The 13,483-nt window shown below is 35.5% G+C and overlaps 1 protein-coding gene across 3 annotated transcripts in view; it reads right to left on the bottom strand.

The window, feature by feature from the left end:
- LOC120777766 overlaps positions 1-13,483 on the bottom strand; it is a 92,981-nt gene that overhangs the window by 34,983 nt on the left and 44,515 nt on the right. For all 3 annotated transcript variants that reach the window (XM_040109273.1, XM_040109274.1, XM_040109276.1), the window contains exon 2: positions 11,684-11,718. The gene's annotated coding sequence lies outside the window, so the exon portion shown is untranslated. The remainder of the gene's footprint in view (positions 1-11,683; positions 11,719-13,483) is intronic.

Raw genomic sequence — 13,483 nt, 5'->3', positions numbered from 1 at the left:
ATAAGCCCAGTCGGAAATTTTGTTAGTAGGCATTGCTGAGTATATTTTCATTATACGAGGGAAGCAGTGCGAGTATTTAAGCAGTTCATAAGGCTTTAGATCTTTACTTTATCAAGTAAACAAAAATAAATTAATTTTAGAATTGTTTACTATTACTGAGCATAAAAATTATTAAAAATTATTTAACTATTGGTACATGGCTATACTCGCATAAGCTGTGTTTACGCCAGTAAAGAAAAAGAAGATAGAAATAGATCCAAATTGATTAGAGTCAAATTATAGAGTATTTTCCACTGTCATGCGAATAGTTTGATAAGAAATGAACTGAAAGTCGAAGTTATGAAATGTCAAAAATTAACTGAACTTTACCAATAAGAACGAAGTGAGTTCAAAAAATAACGGCAATTTTCATTTTTTGAAAAAAAAAATACTCATTTGTTTATTTACATTAGTGTTGTTGTCTTCAAAGTAGTCTTTATTTAATATTAGACATTTCTTCGATATTATCGTTTCTTTCAATCGTCGAAACAATTCTCAAACTCGTTTTGTTTTTTGGGATAGCATTTAGCTCTTTTTACGATTTTTGACATTCTTGTAGAACGACGGCCCTTTAAGGTTCTCTTTGTCTTTGGAAATAGATAAAAATCTCATGGCGCCACAATTGATGACTATGAAGACTAGGTCATCGTTTTTGGCGAAGAATTCAAAAACAAGCAACGTAGTGTTTGCTTTTAACAAACTAAAATCACCAAGTAATATATACCAATTTTAAGAAACCCCACGAAATTCGAAGGTTTTGATTTATGCGATAACATCTAATCGCTAATACCGTTCCGAGATCATTTTGGTTATTATTGAAGCAGTATCTGGCTTTTTGAACAACAGCTCAAAGATTTCTAATCGTATTCTTTGTTTTTATTGAACCCCGAATGGCAGTAGAAGAGTTATAACTAGAGATTGTCTCTTACGGGCGATAGAGTAAGAAAGTTGAGTGCATTGGGGTTGGCCCTCTTATCCGGGGTCACCAATATCTGCTGCGACAAATTGAACGGTCGAAATATAGGAATCTATATGGAAAACTTTTTCATTTGACGAGATCATTGTCTAAAGTAAGAACGGGTTTTACAATAAGAGCGCTACAAATGTCTTTTTTTAAACAAAAACCATTTGGAATATCAATGTTCTTTATTTTTGTTAGAGTACATTCGATGGCATTGGTCAACTTGGTTTTCAATAAACCGATTGAGGCATTTGCTGTGTGGCTTGTGGTGCCGTCCTGTTGGAACCACATATTGTCCAAATCCATACCATCCCATTCGAGTCAAAAATATTCAGTTATTATTGAGCGGTAGTGATTCCCATTCACAGTAACGTGTCGGTCTTGATCATTACGGAAGAAGTACGACCCAATGACGCCGCCGGCCCATAAACCGCAACAATACGTAATTTTTTCGGGACGCATTGGAGTACGTGTGGATTGCTGCCTGACTAATAACGGATATTTTGCTATTTGCCGAAGACATTCAGCCGGAAATGAGCCCCATCACTGAATTCGATGAAGATTCGGATCATTTTTTAGTTGTTGCTCAGCCCAATTCACGAACATACGACGATTCTGATGGTCAAGCGGCTTCAGTTCTTGCGTCAATTTGATCTTTTAAGGATGTAGGTTAAGATCTTTTCGCAAAATTCCACACAGCGACGTCACGGAGGTGACCAACGCTTGAAAATGACGTGTGAGAGACTGATTTGTGTCTTCCCCTTTTTTGTTTCACTGGCAAGGGAACATTTGGTACTGTGATTGTGGAAAGAATTTTTTTCGACTAGACGCTCAAGGATTGATCTGACAAGACGATTATGACGACCAAAAATTCTCGTTGTTGGATCGAGTATCGTTCCATGATAAAATGGCAAGCCTGAAGAGAAATGTCAAAAGAGCGAGAAAAAATATGGCGTCGTTTGCTGTCCCTATCGGTCTACCTTTGTAGCGTCCCTATTGAAAACCCCATTATTGTAATCTTCAAAGAAATTACTTACATCGAATTAATGTAGCATACTGACACTTTGTATGGACTGAACGATCAGGGATCACGTTTTTGTAACTTTCGGTTCTATCGCAGTTAAGGTCTTTTTGTTTTGGTATATATAGTATAGTGTAGGCGTACTCACATAGAAACGATAAGAACTTTTCAGTCTCGCTGATTTTGTGCGTTCAGGGATGATGCGCGTCTTCCGAATTAGTTTCCACAGCAATCAAAGCTGTACAACAATTTATTTATCAACAAATAAATGTATTCCGATTGGGTCTGTATAAGTAAATATATATCCCTACCATATGCAAACTCGCATACAAAAGGGTCGAAAGCAAACAAATTTACGCTATTTTACAGCATAGTATATTGACATCAATGAAAATGCGTCGTTTTGGTAAAATACCGTTAAATTTTAAGAGCGTTAAAAAATCGAAAAAATACTTAAATATCTATTTGAAAGCGTTTAACTTTCAACCAGGCAACTATTGCGCTTTGATGCATTTTTAAATGAGCGTCAAAGTGCAGGCAAAGCCGTTATCGAACAATAATCACACAAAAAATCGCGAAAAAATGCCACACAAGGCAAATGCCAATGGGCATAATGACATGCACTGTACATGGAAAATAGGGTAACAAAATATTGCAACAACAACAACAGCAATGAGTTGAAAAATTCGCAGCGGATTGCGTAAAGGAACGCACTGCATTTGCACTTTGCGCCAATTTCCAGCACTTCCAATGCGATTAGCGCGTTGAAGTTGCTACATTTTTTCACAGCTTTTCGCAAAATTAGAATAGACAAAAGCATGAATAGAGAATGTTGGCAAAAAACACAGTTTTATTTTTTTGGGACTACAATACAAACACGTGCGTGCGCACACACATGCACAATTGCAATTGCATGGCGAATGGTAGCGAGCGTTGCGCGTGCAGCGCAGCTGACACTTGTTCGCTTGCACTGAATCACTGCGGTAACAATCAAGTGCAACAACAATATTAGCATATCGAATGCATGATGTCACTGGCCGTTTGTGTTTACGCACACAGCTAAACAAACACATGCATACGTGCTTGTGTGTGTGTGTGTGCGTTCGTTCGGCAAATAAACGCTTTTTTCATAATATTTGCGAAAATAAATTTGCTCAGCAATTCAATTTCTTTATGATTTGCGCAAACGGCGGCGCTCTTGTGGCGCTGAAAATTGCTTAATCAAAATCAACCTGGCAGTTGAAAAAATAATAAAAGAAATTCAAATAAATATGAAACACACACAAATACAGTCCGCCGGACAAGCTTTTAATGATTTAATCGCGCGAATTTTTAATTGTGTACGCGCGAACGTGTTGTTGCCACATTTTTCCGCACATATTTTCATTTTCGCTGTATTTATTTTTATGCCCGTTTGCCCACTACGCTGCCAATTAAGCGTTAAGCGCAAGCAAACAACTGAATTATAAAATTTTTGTTGAAGCGCTTGCCACATCAGCGACAGCACCGGCGGCGGTGGCATGTCTTGATTGAATCGAATTAATTTAGCTGTCAAGTGATTAGTGGGCATACTTGAGACATAAGCAGCGTTTGGCGAGCGCTGGAACTTAAAAATGTCATGTTTCTGTTGTTGCTGTCGATTGAAACGGCAGCAGACAATTATTTCATGCGCCAATTATGGGCAATAATCAAAAACTACTGCAATAAATTCATTTGACACTTTTAATTTGCGAAAAACAATTATTTATGGCCATTGAAAATTAAGTTGTAAAATGTGTTTCACTTCTTTTTATGGTGAAATGGTAATTTTTTAACTCATAAGCGGAAATCGAACATTCATTGTCAATTTAGTGTTGTAAACATCAATCATGACACGCTTGGTCTCTACGGCATTTAGGCGCCATATCTTATTTACTATTCAAATTTAATATTAAGCAGAGAAGTTTTCACTAATTGCTGTTGCTATAGTCATATATGCATAGGTACTTTAGTTTACTGTAAAGCTTACTGAATATAGTGATGGTGTGAATTCAATCAAGCTTAAATAATTTAGTGAAGAAAAGTATATGACAGTTTTGAAAATATGAAAATATTAAGTTAGGCCAGGTTCCACGATTTCACAAGTATCCAGCTTGAACAGTTAAAACACTGGTCATTTTGATAAAAAGAACTCCTTACGATGGACCAATAGAGGCCTTTGAGTGTATGATACATTTTTTAAGACGGCTCATATTGATTTAGGCCAATTCTTTCAGTTCAAAATGGTGTATGAGTGTTTTCTTAGACAGTTGGTTTTCAGTGAGGCAATACTTTTTTCGGAGTATAGGCAGTTTATTTTGACATTTCGTAATAAACAAATTTAGATCGGAACAAGGTATGCAAAATCACTTCAAATTATAAAAAATAACATTTCGGTTCAACCGAATCAACGCGCTCTTCCATCAGAATCTAGTCCATATAATCGCCCAACAGAGTCGGTTATACGAGTAACCATAGATGGGCTTCAAACCACGTTTGCTCTATTGGATAATGCCAGTCCTCAGAGACACCGTACTGTGGGCACCCGAAGGCGATTTTGCTGCTGTGGAGCAGAGTATCGAAGAAAACCCGAATGAGTACATGCGCCATCATACGCAACAATTGGAGTTATGCCAATTCACTTTATTGTAGAATTTGTGGAAGAATATTGGTTTTCGAGTTTATAAAATCCAACTCGAGGAGTGAAGCCGAACGTCCGTTAGGCGCATCTCACTTTCAGTGAATGGACCCAAAACGAAAAAAATTAGTTCTGGAATGAACCTCACTATTGAATGGGTACGTCAATAAACAAAATTGTCGCATTTAGAGTGATGATAATCGAACTGTCATGGTTAAGACGCCGTTACATCCTCAAAAAGTCACTATTCGGACTAATCGATGGGTCGAGAGAATTATTTGTCTACATTTCTTTAAAAATGAATGTTATTTGGCGTCGAGAACCTATTTCGCGGCCTTCAAGATCGCTTAATTTAAGGTCCGATCGTACGCTTAACTATTTGTTGTGGGGTTATGTGAAGTGAAAGAGAATATTCGACACGTCACTGCTAACACACGGCCTCAAATTGTTGAAAAAGTGGTCGAAAATTACTAATAAAAAAAAATAATTTTCAATATTGAATTCTTAATCCCAACATCTTGGATTAAAAACTAAAATTTCTATTTTCAAAATCGGAACTAAAAATTGAAAACTCGATTTTATATCATTTCAATGTTGTGGCCAAGAATTTAGCATTTTTGAAGGCATTATTTACAAACCCACTGATAACAATAGTTGTTCAGTAAGTCCTTTATAGAAAATACATACTTCGCTCTTTTGATTTCGAAATGATTCACCGAGATAAAGCCGGATATTACACCAGATAGGATATATTTTTAAATAAATCTAGGCTAACGGATTAGCTTAGGCTATCACGGATAATTTATTATAATCAATGACCCTAATAATGTATAATATTATATTATGTCCCACTCCTCCGTGGGCAAAAATTTCAAAATTGAACAACAAAGTACATTGGAGTAAGATTTGAGTAAACTCATCATAGTTATGGTCGCCGAAATGAACTTAATAAGTTATCATTGCACTAGTATCGTTAGTCGGATATTAGTCTCAAAAAATTAATAAATATACTGGATAAATCTAAATATCAAATTTATTACAAAAGTTTCGCAAATACCGATTAATCTATAAAACCTCCCGATGAGTGCCACTAATTAATAAGAAATAAATAATTTTTTATGAGCGAAATAGTATATGTCACTTCTTACTCGTCAATCTTTCAATAAAACATATATATACAGAGACCCCTTTCCAAATGAATCATTCAATCAATTGAACAACTCGACGTGCTCTGTATTCAACGAATAAACAAATATGTGTGTAATTGAGTGGGAATAAATAAATAATTCCCTTTAGAAATCGCACATACTTATGTATTTCTTAACGCGAACGAATACGAGTCTCACTAATTGGTTTGGAATTCAATGAATATTACTGTAGCAATTTGCGCTTTAACTGTTTAACTGTAGATGAGCACACGTCAATGATGAGGTAATTATTTATGGCAAAATTAAGTCTCTTCACACTTACAATGATTTAATTCTACCACTCAAGTCGTTAAATGAGTAAAATATATATGTTTGAGTTGCTTAAGCAATATTCTGAAATTGAAAAATGTAAAAAAAATGATTGGATTATTCCTATGGCAATAACATATAATTTATTAAAGGATATACAAGGTTGTTTCGAAGCCACTTAGCCACTTGTTATATTGAGAACATACTTATTACAATCAATATATAAGTGTATTGTATATTGATTAACATTTTTCAACATAAACTATTGATGGTGATTATTATAAGATTGTCATAATCTTTAATAAAATTTTGTAATTATTTAATAAAAAGCGGTCCTGTTTATTTTATGCTGAAAAGCCTTAACGTAGAAGCCGGATGTTGCATGCCTATTATACAAGGTCTGTCGCAAAAGAAACATATCTTTTTAAATATAACTGTTTGTGGTGGCGCCACCTGTTGGTGAATATGAAAAAAAAAGTTTGATCTCTTGTTGGCATTTCGTAAAAATTTTAAGACAACTGGATAACTACAATCGATGTTATCGATCAAAATGTGACAGCAGCTTTTGGTCATCGGTAATGTAAAATGCATTTTGAGCAAAGAGCAAATATTAAATTTTGTTTTAAGCTTGGGAAAACGTTTACTGAAACATTTCAAATTATAAAAAAAGTTTATGGTGATTAGTGCCTATCCCGTAGTAATGTGCATGAGTGGTTTAAGCGATTCCAAGAAGGTCGTGAGGACCTCTGTGACGATCAGAAGTCGGGCCGACCAAAATCAGTGAATACCCAAAACAATACTGAAAAAGTGCAGGAATTTTTAAGAATGAGCCGACTCCATTCATTGCATTTTGATAGATAAATTGGGTCTACGGAAGGTGTGCTCCAAGTTTGTTCCGCACAAATTGACTGAAGAGCAAAAATTGCTAAGAATCCAACATTGTAAGGATTTGATTAAGGAGTCGAGAAAGGACACAAACTACAAATATTCGATTGTGACTGGTGATGAAACATGGTGCTTTCAATATGATCCCGAAACCAAACGTCAAGGTGCCGAATGGAAGCACCCAGCACGAGCCATCACCGAAAAAAAGTCAAAAATAAAGACAATGCTGATTTGTTTTTACGATTCCGAGGGTATTGTACACCGAGAGTTCGTCCCACCTAGCCAAACGGTTAATGCTGTGTTTTACCTTGGTGTTATGAAGCGTCTTTTGTCACGCATTCGTCGTGCTCGACCACAATACCGTGAGGCAGGGTCCTGGCGCCTATTGCACGATAATGCGCCCTGTCATCGGTCGACGCTTGTCACTGATTTTTTGACAAAAAACTCCTTAAAAAAAACCTTAAACACTCGTTTGAAATGCTAACTGAGCGGGCTAAACGCTGTATCGAAGCACAAGGAAACTACTTTGAATAAAAAATTATAACTTTTGAAAAATATTAATTTTTTGTTGTTTTTTTAACAGTCCTGTTTCTTTTGCGACAGACCTTGTATATAGCGACTAGTGTAGCAGCTAGGCAACCAAATACCAAAAGTTTCCTTATGCATGGCAACCAAGTACTAATCATAAGCAATTGAGTGAGCAAACGTCATTTTTTTATTATTGAATATAATTATTTTTGAAGACTAGTTGCCCACACATAGTATAGTATCCAAGAGTTAGGCCAACTTAGTTAGGTTAAACTAGTCGCTTAAATAACAGAGGTTTTATAATTAGAAGTTTATGTATAAATCTATTCCTATGAGGGGCGTTTATATTCGAATGAATATTATCTAAGGTCCGTTTTCTCATCTCTTTAATAACCTTACAAAGGAAGTGAATAAGCGTAAAACGCTGCTATTGCTTGATATATTTTGGCTTTAGATATTCAATCTCTTCCAGAAATTTCTATGCTATTTTAATTCAAATATTTCGAAGTCTAGCTGTGGAAATATAAACGTTATGGATAATTACGATAATTTAACATATTATTGATTTATTAACCACTGTTTACAACTATATTATATAGTAACCCAGAGGTACTGAAATCGGTGAGAAGTGTTCGAAAGTAAACTGCCATCTCTCCAAACTTACTCGCTTTTACTCTGCAAAGAGCTTGACACTCACCCCCCAACACACAGCGAATTCGCTAATGCTTTTCTTGCGTCACAGATGCCGGAAGCTAACGAGCGCACTGCGCAACGATGGATATGCCATACGTTTTAAGAGTGGTAGGGGGACAAAAAATTCAATATATTTGGAATGTCATGAATGAACAAAAATTTTTTGCAGATTATTAAAGGCGAATATTTTCGGCGTTGTGTCACATACTTTTCGATTTTTTTAGCTGGAAGAACACTTTAAAAATTTCAATTGTTTAACAAAAAAGTATGTAAAACATTATTATTTAAACATATGGATCTTGAAAAAATATCTATAATCTAGCACGACCATTTTTCTTTGACTTCACAAAATTTCATCGATTTATCTCAAGTAGTTTATGAGAAAAAAATTTTACGATTTTATCATGCTCTAAATTTTAAACTTCAATAACTTTAACAAAAATACAATTTTAACGAAATATTTATATCACGGGGTATGAGTCTGGCCCCCTTCCTAATAACTGCAAATTTTCAAAATCGGTGATATTTCGAAATTTTCATGGACCACTTGACGTGGTTTGACCCAGAAGCTTCAGATGTGTCACAATACTGCACCCCAGATGTTTACAATATGCCTCTTGAGACCTCCGGTTGAACATTTACACTGCAAGGTCTGCATGCTTGCGGTAAAGGATCGAATTAATTCCTCTCCAACCAGTTTTTGCTGGGCTGCTTTCGCTCAAACCATCCATGCATACGTCTGCTTAAAGCGTAGCCGCCTGCTAGTAACATCTAGATGTCTTTCTTTGAAAAGGTCGATGATATCGAGCAGTATACAGGTCAAACTTCAAACGTAACTAACTTTAGCCACGCACAGGCCAGCATTTACAGTGGAGTCATCAACAGCTTTACCGACGCCATCCCAGTGAATGGCGTACTTTAAGTCAAACCTACACCCATTGCACACGATGAGCTCGAGTTCCCCTGAGAATAGAGTTACTTTTGCAAAACTTCGTTTTGGATACTGTAGGAGGTTACACTCCTACTTATTTAGAATCGATTAAGACATATTAAATATATAGTATGTGCAACATGCAATGAGTCCCGACCTCTTTGCATGTCCAACGAATTACACTTTTCCAACGCTTCTCTCCGTTTGGACTGACCTAGTCGAAACAGCACATTCACCAGGCATATTGTGAGAAGACTGCGATGACAACCAATCCGAACCTTATCACTCAATGGGAAGTAGCTAAAAGGGGATTTTATTATGTTTCAAGTCTTCGAAAATAGTGTAAGTTATCAAAAACTGCCATTTCTTACTGAATGAACATAAACGAAAGAAAATCCACAGTACCCAACTGTCTTAGAAAATCGGCTGCCTTTCTAGTACTTCGGTGTATGAACTATAATCTACATATATATACACACATAATCTATATATAGTAAGTTTAATTATTAACTAGTAACAAATGTTATCAATGTTTCACTTCTTCTGAGGCAACTGCGCCTTGCACAAATTTATTTCCAGCACATTTTTGCTCTAAATACCGCACATTCCGAAGAAATCTCGTGCTGCCAATCAACAGCAGTCAACAGTCAGCCATAACAGCAAATGTACAATGCTAATGAAAATATTTGCAAAAAAAAACATTTTCGTTCAAATATATTGAGTAAATAAATCAAAACTAATATGAGTAGCTAAATAAGAAGCACAACCTTCTCGGGTGCCTACATTGCTGCCACCACAAGAATTTGTAATGTCTTAGTCATGCGTGAAGACAATCGACACACCTTAGAAGACAACTGTGCTCAAACTTATATAAAGCTTACTAAATATTCAGCATGTTTACCCACATATACATATACAAGTTTGTATCTGCGCCCGCTTGCATATATGTTCAAAAATAGTTAGGCTTGTAAACATATTCACACCACCTAGCAACTGGCTATCTTTATAGACCATCTAATTCATATGCCTGACAGATTGTTGCCAATTAATTAGAAAGCCGGTTCTAGCACATTAAAAGGAGGCAGTGTCTATCAAAGGGTGAAGTGTCAGTAGAAGAAAGAGTTCATGCGAACTGAAGCACATGCAAGTGCATAACAAGGATTGGCTTCGATTTTCTCTAATGAAATATGACAGCAGTTTGGGTGGGCCTATCACACATGTGTGGTGTAAATGGACATGTTCTTGGCACATTGAACTCTATTATCTATTTTCTGAATAGAAATTTACTCAAGGCATTGTTGTATTAGTTGTAACACTGGGCTAAGACTACTTTACTCAAGGCATTGTTGTTTTAGTTGCAACACTGGGCTAAGACTACTATAGAAATTTGTTTTGAGTAACTGTAACTGGCAAGTGGTGGCAGTAATTTAGTTGCTTGTGGGTTTTCAACCGGAAGTATGTGGGTTAAACTCTCGTCTAGGCCTAAAGCATAGAATTGTAAAGCGAGTGTTGTTCTAATGTTAGTTGAAGCTCGTGAAATAATATGAAAAACCTGAGAGTTTTTTTGAGTTGACAAAAATATATTAAAGAAAACATCAATCACCCTCTAGAGGCAAGTTAAATCTCATAGAACTTTTCCTTCTGATCTTCAATCAACTCTCTATACATGACTTTAATCTGTTAGAACTTTTCTTTTTGATTATCAATCAACTCTCTATAGAGGACTTTGATCTTGTGGAACTTTTCCTTTTGATCTTAAATGAACTCTCTGTAGATGACTTTAATCTGGTGGAACTTTTCCTTTTGATCCTCAATCAACTCTCTATAAACTACTTTAATCTGTTAGAACTTTTCTCTTTGATCTTCAATCAACTCTCTATAGAGGGCTTTGATCTTGTAGAACTTTTCCTTTTGATCTTTAATCAACTCTCTATAGAGGACTTTGATCTCGTGGAACTCTTCCTTTTTGAGAACATCATACAGAAATAAGTGCTCGATATTTTAATAACAGAATTTTCATTATACTTAAACCACTAGGTTCCAAAGGATCAGTCTTTACGTAAGACACCAAGTGTGAACTAAATATTAATGAATTGCAATATAATGCTTAATTATTAAATAATATCTTAATAAATGTAAAATTATTAAAATTGTTTATAAATATTTGGAATCAACACTCATAATCCACATTTTCCTTGCAGGGCAAGCCGCCAACAAACGCAATATTCTTTACACGCGCTCGTATCCCGCTGCTAGTTAATAATAAATTTCGCCACATCAGCAGCCATGCCACATAAATAGGACACGCGTCGCGGAGTGAGAAATAACTTGACTCGTGTGAGCAATGTGCATGTGTATAGCTTTATTTTTAACACGATATGCGTCCGTGCATAATACATATGCTTATATACGTATGTCTGCATGTAGCTGCGAAAGTTGTCTAAATTTATAGATCAAACGCACGCAGGCGAGCAATCTGCACGCGAATGTGCAAGCAAAATTGATAGCTTACCTTTTAGGTGGACGCGGTGGTTGTACTGCAAGGACCTGAAAATGGAAGAAAAAAGCAACAAATTAATGGAAACCCTTTTACTTGCGCAGTTATTTTCGAATATGTTGTGGTAAGGAGAATACATGTATAAATAAAAGTAATATATTGCCAGGATGAACTGTATTTTTATTTGAGACGAGCTTGTGCGCGCATATGAGCTTGAAAATTTAATAAATTGTAGAAATTTTAATTTTTGAAGATATAGTTTTTTAGAACAACAGTGAAATAATTCGAAAACCGCTTTGAAATTTATAATTAAATGAAATATGTTTCTCTTTTCAACAAGACGACGCAAGAGGCCATACGAGTAAGTCAACGAAAACGTGGCTTCAACCTAAAAAGATCGATTTTTTGGAATGGCCAGCTTGTTCTCCTCATGTAAGTCCTATTGATAACATCTGGAAATGGCTGGTAAGAAAGGTTTACGAGGATTGTTCAGTATGTATTTGACCAGACCTAGGGTTTTGTCCAGTGAGGCCCCTATACTTATTGTACATGACATGGGGACTCACTAAGCCCAACGTGGCGGACGCGGCGCGCGCCCTGGTAAGACAGGTATCGATTTTTGGTGAAATTTAAATGTATTTGACCACGTCTGCCGTTTTGCTATTTTACAATATATTATTATTATTATCGAAAAACAACAATGGCAGACCATTATCGCGCGTTTAACATTGCAGCAGACGGTTTTGAAAGTGCTGAAAAAAATTAAATTTTAAAAGTATTTGACCAGATCTGCCATTAATATATTTTATTCATTTGTGTCTTATAAACCTATTTTAATCACGGCAGACGATTTTATTGTACTCACTTCAGCAGACAGCATAATCTTTATTACTATCCGGTCAGGTATATGCATAGACTGTTTGTAGCCATCCTTCATTTTTCCCCTAAAAATTATTATTTCACACACTCTAGGCTATAGTATTCTCTCGTAAACTTACTAGCTTTCGAATCGTTCAGATTTTAGACTTGAGAGGGCCAAGTTGTATCCTCATCTCAAGTGTTTTTGTCAGATGTTTTCAGTACAGTGTGAACCTAGAGTGCCTTGTGTTTTGTGAATTTCTAAAGTTATTTATCAAATCTTTTAAAGTTTATTATTCATTTGATTTATCTGAAATGTCGAGTGAAGAAGAAAAACTAAAGTGTGTTTTTTGTGACACTGTAAAGGCTGAAAAATTACAGCTTTTCTCACCAGAGACATTATCAAAATGTTCATAAATTAAAATATCATAATATTATTTTACCGGATGAACTTTATGATTCTGCGTACCATAGTACTTGTTATAAAACACAATAAATTATTAAGAAAAAAGAGAACTTTGTTTCTTTCTTTAGCTGTCTTTATAGATATGAGACACCGTTATCAGTGGATTCGCTTACTACGATAGTAGCAAAAGTATCGTTAGAAAAAATGTTTTTATAGAACTGTTAGAGTTACCATAGAGCTTTAAAATAATAGCATTCGTTTTTGGAATGGAAACACTTTTTTTTCAGTATTTCACAGAAATACTTTCTTTATAGCAATGAAACATACTTGAATATAAATGAACAGTGTGACGAGCTGAGTCGATTTTGCCGTCTTTCCGTCTGTATATACGTGAACTAGTCACGCAGTTTTAGAGATGTTGATCTGAAATTATGCACACATCCTTTCTTCCAAGAAACTGCTTATATGTCTTGTATAAGAAACTTTCGTATTTGACAAGTTATCTCTTTAAAATTTGGCATGGATACTAACTTAACACGAGGACGTAATCT

The sequence above is a fragment of the Bactrocera tryoni genome, chromosome 5 (assembly GCF_016617805.1).
Source record: "Bactrocera tryoni isolate S06 chromosome 5, CSIRO_BtryS06_freeze2, whole genome shotgun sequence".
Lineage (NCBI taxonomy): Eukaryota > Metazoa > Arthropoda > Insecta > Diptera > Tephritidae > Bactrocera > Bactrocera tryoni.
Note: the sequence above shows the minus strand (reverse complement) of the source record. Positions and strands in the feature narration are given on the sequence as shown.